We start from the raw sequence: 8,740 nt of genomic DNA, 5'->3' as shown, positions 1-8,740 counted from the left end.
TCTTCTTTGAAAAGATATGAGCACTGGATTTTCCCTTTATTGCTTTCATATAGATTTGGTCTTACAGAAAAGCAATTTCACCTGAGATTAACTTATCCTTATAAAATATTCCTGTCTTCACTTTAAAGCTGGTTGTTTTTCCACTGTACATGATTTATTTTTTCAACCAAACAAAAAGATTTTTGCATTATGGTGGGATTTTTCATTTTCTAATTAAATGCATCATCAGCCTATCATGCAATCAAGTTTATGAAGATTCAGAAATAAGTTTCCCTTTCCCTGCTATCAAGCATGAAAGACTGGGTTTCAGACTCATCCTGCTAACAGAAATGTTTTCTGTGACCTGCTGCCCCATTGGTATGGGATTTTGTGTGTTTGGCGTAAGCACAGAGCAATAAGCAGGCTGAAGTCTTTTTTTAAACCAACCTCATCAGCCACCTCTTCTAGACACCAAATGTCTAAATACCCTCTCAAGAGATTGCACGGAGGAGACTCAATAACATTCTCTTTTATCATATATTTCCTTTTTGGATCTCTTCAGGCATTTTTTGCTGGGCTCATTCTAGTTTTTAAGACCAATCTGTTTAAAACATGTATTATCATTCAAGTGGTGGAGGATGCTGGCACAGATCAATTACTGAACACGCTCTTGCTTTAACAGCCTAGCTGCAGAACTGCATATATTGGCTTTGCAATCCACAGAAGCACAGTGCCTACAAATGAAATGCTGCTTATTTTTTAAATGACAGCCTTTCTATCAGAGGAACCTGGGGAGTATGATCAATACATAAATCAACACATTGGGAAAAAGAAATAGAGTTGCAGGGTTCTGCTCCATGATCTTCAATTTTGTGAGTCATGCAATTCACAAGCGAAGGTTAAAAATGTTCTTGGGCTTTAACTTGTTGTAATGTTGGGGTTGCCAAACTTTACTGATTGCTGTGTCTCTTTAAAAAGATGTGGAGAAATTTCATATTCAAGATTCTCCTCCTAATGCATGTTTAATTAAAAACTTAATTGGCTTGAGCTAAGATTTCTGAACTCTGGTAAAGTAAATGAACATTTAAAGCTCCCTTGAGGCCATTATAACAAGCACTAGCCAGAAAAATAGGATTTTGTTTTACCAAAAATAAAGGCTTTAGTACGACACCATGTAACACCAAGACCTGTCAAACAGCCAAAAGGGCAGTGGGCAGGACAGCCAGGTCTGAACTGGGCAGTGTGGGGGGAGCCTGGACTATTTCAGGGAATTTTTCTTTTGCCAGAAACTGTTTTGTTTTCTGTTCCCCAACAATTTTTTCTATATTCTATTTTTTTTGGGGGGGGGGGGTGTCTATATTTCTGTAATATGTCTTATTCTTTTTAATAGAGTAGCATTTCCCAAGGAGTCACCTTGCTGGAAGGCGCTTGAATTGCTCTAATTAGAGCAGCCTTTGAGGACATCTTGTGTTTTCATTAAAAAAGGAACAGCATATAGTACTCTCCATTAATGCTCTGTGCCACATGAACTATAACAAAAAAAGAAAAAAACCCAATTATCAGAAAAAACCATCTTCATATCCCTCTTAATATTCTGCAATTATCTAGAAAAAATGTCTGACAGCCTAAGATCTGATGACCCATCGAAGGGACCTGTTCCCTGGGATGAAGCTTTGGGAAATGCAGGATTTTGTATTCAGGGGCTTGACTTGTAGCTAAATCTCTGCTGGGTTTTCCATACAAACCTCAGAAATTTGGAGACCACCCAGCAGAGGCCAGACCACAGGGATGGCCACCTTTGGGAAGGTGACCCAGAGAAGAGGGGCAGAGACCGTGCCTGATAGTCACTTCAAGCCAAAAAGCTGGAGCTCTGCCTTGTGTAGGGTCTGATTTTAGCACATCAGAAACACAAGTCGCCCGTTGCCCGGTCTTCCTCTGTAGACTCATCCCCATGCCACAGGGAGGTACTTACCACTCAGTATTAATGCAGCAGAGAATTTAAAATGCTTTAAATTCAATCTGTTACATGAGAAGTGTTCAGATCCCCCCTGTGATGCTTTGGGGACCTGTTGATCACTCAGAGCATCAGAGCTGAAGCTGGCAGAGTCCTACCACTGCTTGTGAAGTCTTCCCTGTCGGTGGTGATGGCTTCAGCTGGGGTTATTGTCCTCATTTTATTCCTGGTATAGTGTGGGATTCAACCTTCAGAGCCAAAGGACTCTGCTTCATCCACGGTTTTAATGGATGAGCGCTAATTATTGACCATGACTTTCTGCAAAAGGCAGCCGATTCCAGCTCGTTCATGTCAGATTGCCCAAAGGCTCCTGGAGATGCTCTGCCAGCAGTGCCGGGCGAACCGGTCTCCCGCTGGATGGTGGGACGGGAAGGTTTCCTCAGCCCTTGCACTGGGTTGTCCTCCTGCACCTGCCCAGCCAGCCAGCCCTCCTGGCTGAACGGAGCGGCCAGGAAAGCTTCTCCTGCTCCTCAGGCATTTTGCCATGTACTTGAGCTCCCGAGTTAGCTGCTGAGCTCAAAAGGTCATTTAGAAGAACATCTGGAAAAACAAGAAAAAATAAACTCCCACTCTAGATGAACCCACATCCCACCAGTGACAGAGGTACCGCAGATCTCCTCTGATTTGAGTCCGTGTCTCTGCACTACCACACATCCCTGCCTATGTACACATATGTCCCAGCTGAGTGGACCATGCGGACAGGAAATCAGAGGACAGTATGCATTTTTGGTGTTGTCAACCTTTATTTCTCCATAAAGGGATTGTTTTTTCTATTGATTTTGAGACAAGACCAAGCAAATTCCCCTTCCTGACAGCTGGATGCATCTTCTCCAGAGCTTAGAGAGGTCCTTGGTGTGAGGTGGTAAATGAGGAATACCTCAGGTCTGTACGTTGTCTGGGTAACGGAGAGAGAAGTCCTGCTTAACTCACTCTCAAATAGAAGAGAGCTAAGAAAGTCTTCCTGAAATTGCCTGGGCTGCATCCAGCTTCTCAGTTTGCCGCAGCGAGGGCAGATAACGGCTGCCCAGTCCTCTGACAGAGGATGCAGATGTACAAAGCAAATGTACAAGAACAAAACCTACGCTACAGAGACTGAGCTGGGTACCTCACAGCTTCAGAAGTACCATGAACTCAGGCAAACATCACCATGCAAACTGCTTTTTCAGCTAAGGAGACTTTTTAATGAGCTTGAGGAAGCTGAGATAAAGCAACCCCCCAGGTCCTCTTCCAAACTAAGCTCTGCTTATACCGGTCTTGCTGAACTTCAAGCACTCTGGTGTTCAGCCCAGTGAGAGGAGGGAAGGGCCCTCAGTGCAGAGCTGTGATTTCTTTGGGTTGGCTCTCCTGACTTTGAACGGGGGGAGTTGCACAGCCCGAGTGATAAAATGCAGGGAGCAAAGCTTTCCTACAGGTAGTGCTAGCAGTTAGACTTACACTTGACAGTGCCTCTCACTGATGTCCCGGCGAGCCTGAAGGTCACTCTGTCCTTAATATGCTTTTGTGGGTGTGCCTGATTTGGGAAATGCCAGCTTTGTGGCTATGGATCGTGTCACTTTAGATCTAAGGGGTGAATGACAACTTCATCATAATAATCAGAAAAGGGTAGTTTTGCGAAGAAAAGAAAAGGTGTCAGAACATCTTATAACCTGTGTCCTTGTTTATATCTGGTTCCTTTTCTATATTCAGATTTTACTTCTCTAACTTGATTAAAACTGATTCAGTAAAACTGCTAACATAAGAAGTCTGGATATCAATTCTTTGAATCCAACCTATATTTATCTAGCATGAATCATCTTTATCTAGCATAAGTCAGTGTCAAATAAACCACCATAGCCTGCCTTGTATGAAGGAATATTGTCCCTGTCTTTTGCATTGTCTAGCTGGATTAAAAGGGGATATCTCTGTAACCACCTTTGGAGATAGAAGAGGGGTACCTCTCACCAGCGACTGAGCACCTCTCTTCTGCCAGTGCCTGATCTTCCCCTCTCTCCAACTGAGCTATCTGTGAGAGCTTTCTAGGCATTTCAGTCAAAATTGCCAAGTCATCTTAAATGTAGCTGACAGGTCTGTATCTAGCAGCTGATTTTTGACTAAAATCGATATTAGAGTGTGGACACAGGCAGTCCTCTGGCGAACCAGCAAGAGATGTGGGGACAGGAACATGGGGCGCTGATCCTGTGCAACCCAACAAGGGCATCGCTCCCTTGGTGCCTCTGCTGTGAATACGGGCACAGCCTTTAGGCAAATACCTCCTTTGAGCAATAAAAGAGGCTTTATTTAGATCCTGATCTAGCAGCTACACTGGACATTGGAGCAGATCCATTGACAAAGATGGAGTTAAAGTGCAGCTTTGGCAGAATTTAAGCATTTAAGTACAATAGACCAAGTATTAAAACAAGCAGCCAAAACATAAAGAGGCCCAAGCACCTGAGATGCCACAGACACCTGTCCCAGGGAATTTCTACCAGGAAAACTTGCTTAGAAACCTAAAATCCTCCTACGTGTGCCTAGAAGAGCCCACGTCATGGCTTCAGGTAAACACCTAGCTACTTACTTATCTCTAGACTGATGCTGTCTGGGAATTAATAAATAAGGCAAGTCTGCACTTAAAACCTTTCCGAATCACACACAGCATGGTTAGGGTGCACAGAGAGGAGGGAGCAGCTGACTTTTGGGTAATAATAGTAAGAATTTAGTTCAACAAGGAGCAGTGCAAAGTCCTGCACCTGGGGAGGAGCAACTCTGTGCACCAATATATGCTGGAGGATATCCAGCTGAAAAGCAGCTTGGCAGAAAAGGATCTGGGGGTCCTGGTGATCACCAAGTTGAACATGAGCCAGCAATGTGCACTTGCGGCCAAGAAGATGGGAAGCTTTCTGTTGTGTGCAGATGACAGGATTTGAGTGTAGTGCAACCACAGAGCTAATACAGACACTAAATCATATAGACTTTTACTCCAGCACTCTGCTTTCCAAAGGATGGGAACAGAATTCATGGAAGAAAGCAGAAAAGGAGGAATATTTCTCCTTTTTTATAGACATCATAACTTTTGCTCTGTAATGTTGAATCCCGATTTCCCATGAAAGCAGTCCTTTGACTGAAAATATAACATAGCCACCCTACTCTTATTAAGCACAGAGTTTTCTTAGTGCATGCACACACATATCCATAAATATATATCACATCTTTGAATGCTCCATCTTAGATATGTCAGTGATAGAAACTAAAACACGAAAAGCACATAAAATGGAAATGGGAGAAAAGTGCATATTCTCTCATTAAGATGACAAAGGTGTTCAGCAGAATTGAAGATTTCCAAACTCTATTAAGATCAGATTTGCAGACCTGAAGCCAGCCATGAAAAATAGAATAACCAAAAAGTTGGTAAACCTATGTTTTAGTATTCCAGATCAGGCAGTGGAAAGCAGATTATTATTATTATTATTATTATTATTATTATTATTATTATTATTGTGAAAGGAGGTCTTTCGGGGTCCTTAGGACTCAGTCCGACACAGTTGTCAACAGAAATACATTTTTGGACTTTGTTCATAAGTTATTGGCTAGATAATTTGTGTTATAGATCCACACAGAGACAGCACCTGGTGCATTGCTTTATGTGAATGGCTAGGAGAGATTTATGGAGCTGGAAGATCGGGGGAAAGGGGAAAAAAAAAAGCAAATACAAGAAAGCAAAGAGATGATACAGAGATCTGCAGGGCAGGTGGAGTTCACTAGCAGGGCATTGTCGTTCCCCCCCCACCACCACCAGTTTCTGTTGTCCTCATCAATGATATTGTAAGTTTTTCATTCCCTTCTCCACTTTCTTTATATTTGTTCCTGAAAAGGATAGGGTTTTGATGAGATAGATAGATTTTTGTCCTGCTCCTGAAGAGCCATGTGTTCCAGCTCACAGTAGTTCATCTTCTTAGCAGACAAGATGTATTATTCTCTATTCAGCCTCTTTTATATCATAACTTACCAAATGAAGTTTCCCTCTCTCCTGCTCTTCTGAGACCCAGCAGATACCAGTGCGCAGTGGCAGAAGGCACAGCTGGGCATCCCAGCAGAGGTGCCAGGAGCTGCTGCTGCACTCCACGCAAGCTCTTAACAAGTACCAACATGTGCAATAATTCTTGCTGGCTCCCAAACAGTTTCATTTTTTATCTTCCTTCACTGACCTTGCATTTAAATTCTAGCCCTTCTCTTGCCATCCTGATTTTATGACCAAGTAAGATTCACACATCGTACAAAAAAAATCCTTGGAGTATAATATCTAATTTCCAACACATGCTCCTTTAATCTCCCCAGGGCTTACTTACCTTTGGAGCAAAATACCATTGCCAGAGTTTGATTCCCCATCGCAGTGAAGCAGCATGTTTCTCATCCTGCTAGTTTAAACACATCCTCATTTCTACAAACACTTCCACAGATATTCAGATCAGGTGTGTATTCTCAGCACAACCATGGGCAATTATCCCACAATTTCCGGTGGAACAGCAACGCTTTGACTGCTCTGTTCAACTTTCCACCCATGGAGCTGCAAGGCATATTACAGCATTAGTTAAGCTTAAAAAGACAAGTGATGGTATGTTTTTTATATGTGAATGCTCTATGGACTTAGCATCACCAAGTTACTGAAGTTAGTAAAAGTTTCTTCTATACTGGCAAGGGAATTAAGTTATGCAGCTCTAAAGTATTTTGTAACTCTAAGTGTGATTTTATTGAGAAGTACTGGAGGGGGAAATCATGTTCTTAATTTAAAAAAAAATGAACATGTGCTGCAAAAAATTGTGTGTAGATCAGGCTTTAAGGTTTGTAAATATTTTGAGATCCTCAGGTGAAAATCCATATTAAAATGTGAAATATCAACCTTGCCAGATAATATTTTATTCTTCAGCCATGAATCACATCAGTAAACAAGTCTCTCCTGGATTTGAGATAAAATGCCTGGGAAAAAAGATTATTAATTTTCTGTTGCTGTGCTCTTCAGCATAAGGTAGTCTACGTTATGTTTGTATTTATGTCCGTTCCACTTGATCTGGGTGGGCAGTGATAAGATTTGAAAGGAGATATTCAATTAAAGCTAAAAATAAACCACAGTTATATTTGCCCAATGACAAAAACGTAACGCAGCTGTTTGTAGAGGAGAGCACAATATCTCAATGCAGCATAGGATGCTCCGAGATTTAAACAGTCTAGAGCCAAAAAAGCATCATGCCTAGTTCTTTTACTTTCCACAATTTCCCTGTCTACCTGAGTATTTCTTCCTGATTTGTAATTTTCTACCGTGAATCTTCTCTGAAGATCAGGCACCACCATGCTGACATCACCCAGCGAGATAAAGTCTTTGCTCTAGGCATGTCAGAAGGAGCTGGTGGAGTGGAAGCACACACATTTCACAGCTCAGCAGCCAGCCTTGGCTCGAACCGTGCTGGGAAATGCCGTGCATGCGAATGAGACCGAGTGCTGCGCTCCGGGGATGGGAAATTAAAACAGCGAGGGGATGCATTTTCAAATGGGATTGTAAAATCAAAATGAGAATGGCTCTTGTTGGACCAGACAGGTCCTGGCACCAGGATCTGTGGCAGCAAATCAGTGCCACGAAAGCTGAGGAAGAGCACTTCAGAAACACTGTGTTTCAGAAATACACCGCCCACCTCGCCATGAAGGGATGAGTTTCTTCGAAGTTCTCCAGCATTTCAGAAGCAACTTTGATTTTTTCTTTATTTATTTGATTTTAAAAGCTTACCTATACCAGATTCATCATGTCTAATGCCCTGAGACTGAGACGTACTCTTTTGGCCCCATCTTCTACCCAGCCCAATGCACTTCTCTTTGGCTCTGCTCTGCCCCGACACATGTAGTCCCAGGGCAGAGGACAAGCTGTGCTGTACTACCTAGCGGGACCCCCATCTTCCAGTGAGGTCTGCAAGGAAATAAAATGCATTTACTGTGCAGCACTGTCTGCAGCCACGTGAGAAGGTGCACCCTGGTGAGGATGTCCGGGGTCTCACCACGGTCTACTGGAAACGCTCCTCCCCACCACCTGGTCCAGGGCAGGGCTTTCAGGCATCAGGAGGTGGCCATGAAGATGTAATCCAGAGAGGGGTCCACTTTTTGTTTTAAAGCAGAAGGCCCAAGTTATGTTTTCACAGCCCTTTATTTTAGATGCAAGGCTAAATTTGACTTCCTGGATTAGAACTGGACAGCCTGATTGAGGCAGGGCAACCCCAGAGAAGAACTCAGCTTGTGTTTGTGCTACAAGCGTAGTTTGTGGTCCCATTCGGCATGCTTCCCAAGCTCTATCCGGGGCGGGAAGTTCAAGTTATGATAGCAGAGACTCAGTAGGAGCAGGTCTGGGCTTTGGTTTCTGTGGCTGCCGCAGCAAAAGGGGGCATGAGAAGAAAGCCATTCCCAGGGAATGGTTGTGTTCAAGACATTGCTGTCCTTAGGTGTTGCCAAACGCGGGTGTCTCTTCTTCCACTTGGACAATGCTCTGTTTCTTCATGTCTTCTGGGCTGTACAAACCATAACGCCCTGCAATGGGGATTGCCGTTGAAAGCACTAGATTGCCTTTTGGTGGTTTATCTTCTGCAATGTTTCCAGCACACAATAATCTCAGATGCCCAGTGAAATCTTCCTCCCAACTTCTCCCAATTACTCAGCCTAATCCTTGCCAGCCTGTAATCAAGCCAAGCAGCCTTGTGAGACACTAATGTGTTTCGTGGTTGTAGTTTGCTTGCC

Source organism: Aquila chrysaetos, chromosome 1, assembly GCF_900496995.4.
Source record: "Aquila chrysaetos chrysaetos chromosome 1, bAquChr1.4, whole genome shotgun sequence".
NCBI classification, from domain to species: domain Eukaryota; kingdom Metazoa; phylum Chordata; class Aves; order Accipitriformes; family Accipitridae; genus Aquila; species Aquila chrysaetos.
The sequence above is the reverse complement of the archived record's forward strand: the minus strand, read 5'-3'. Positions refer to the sequence as shown.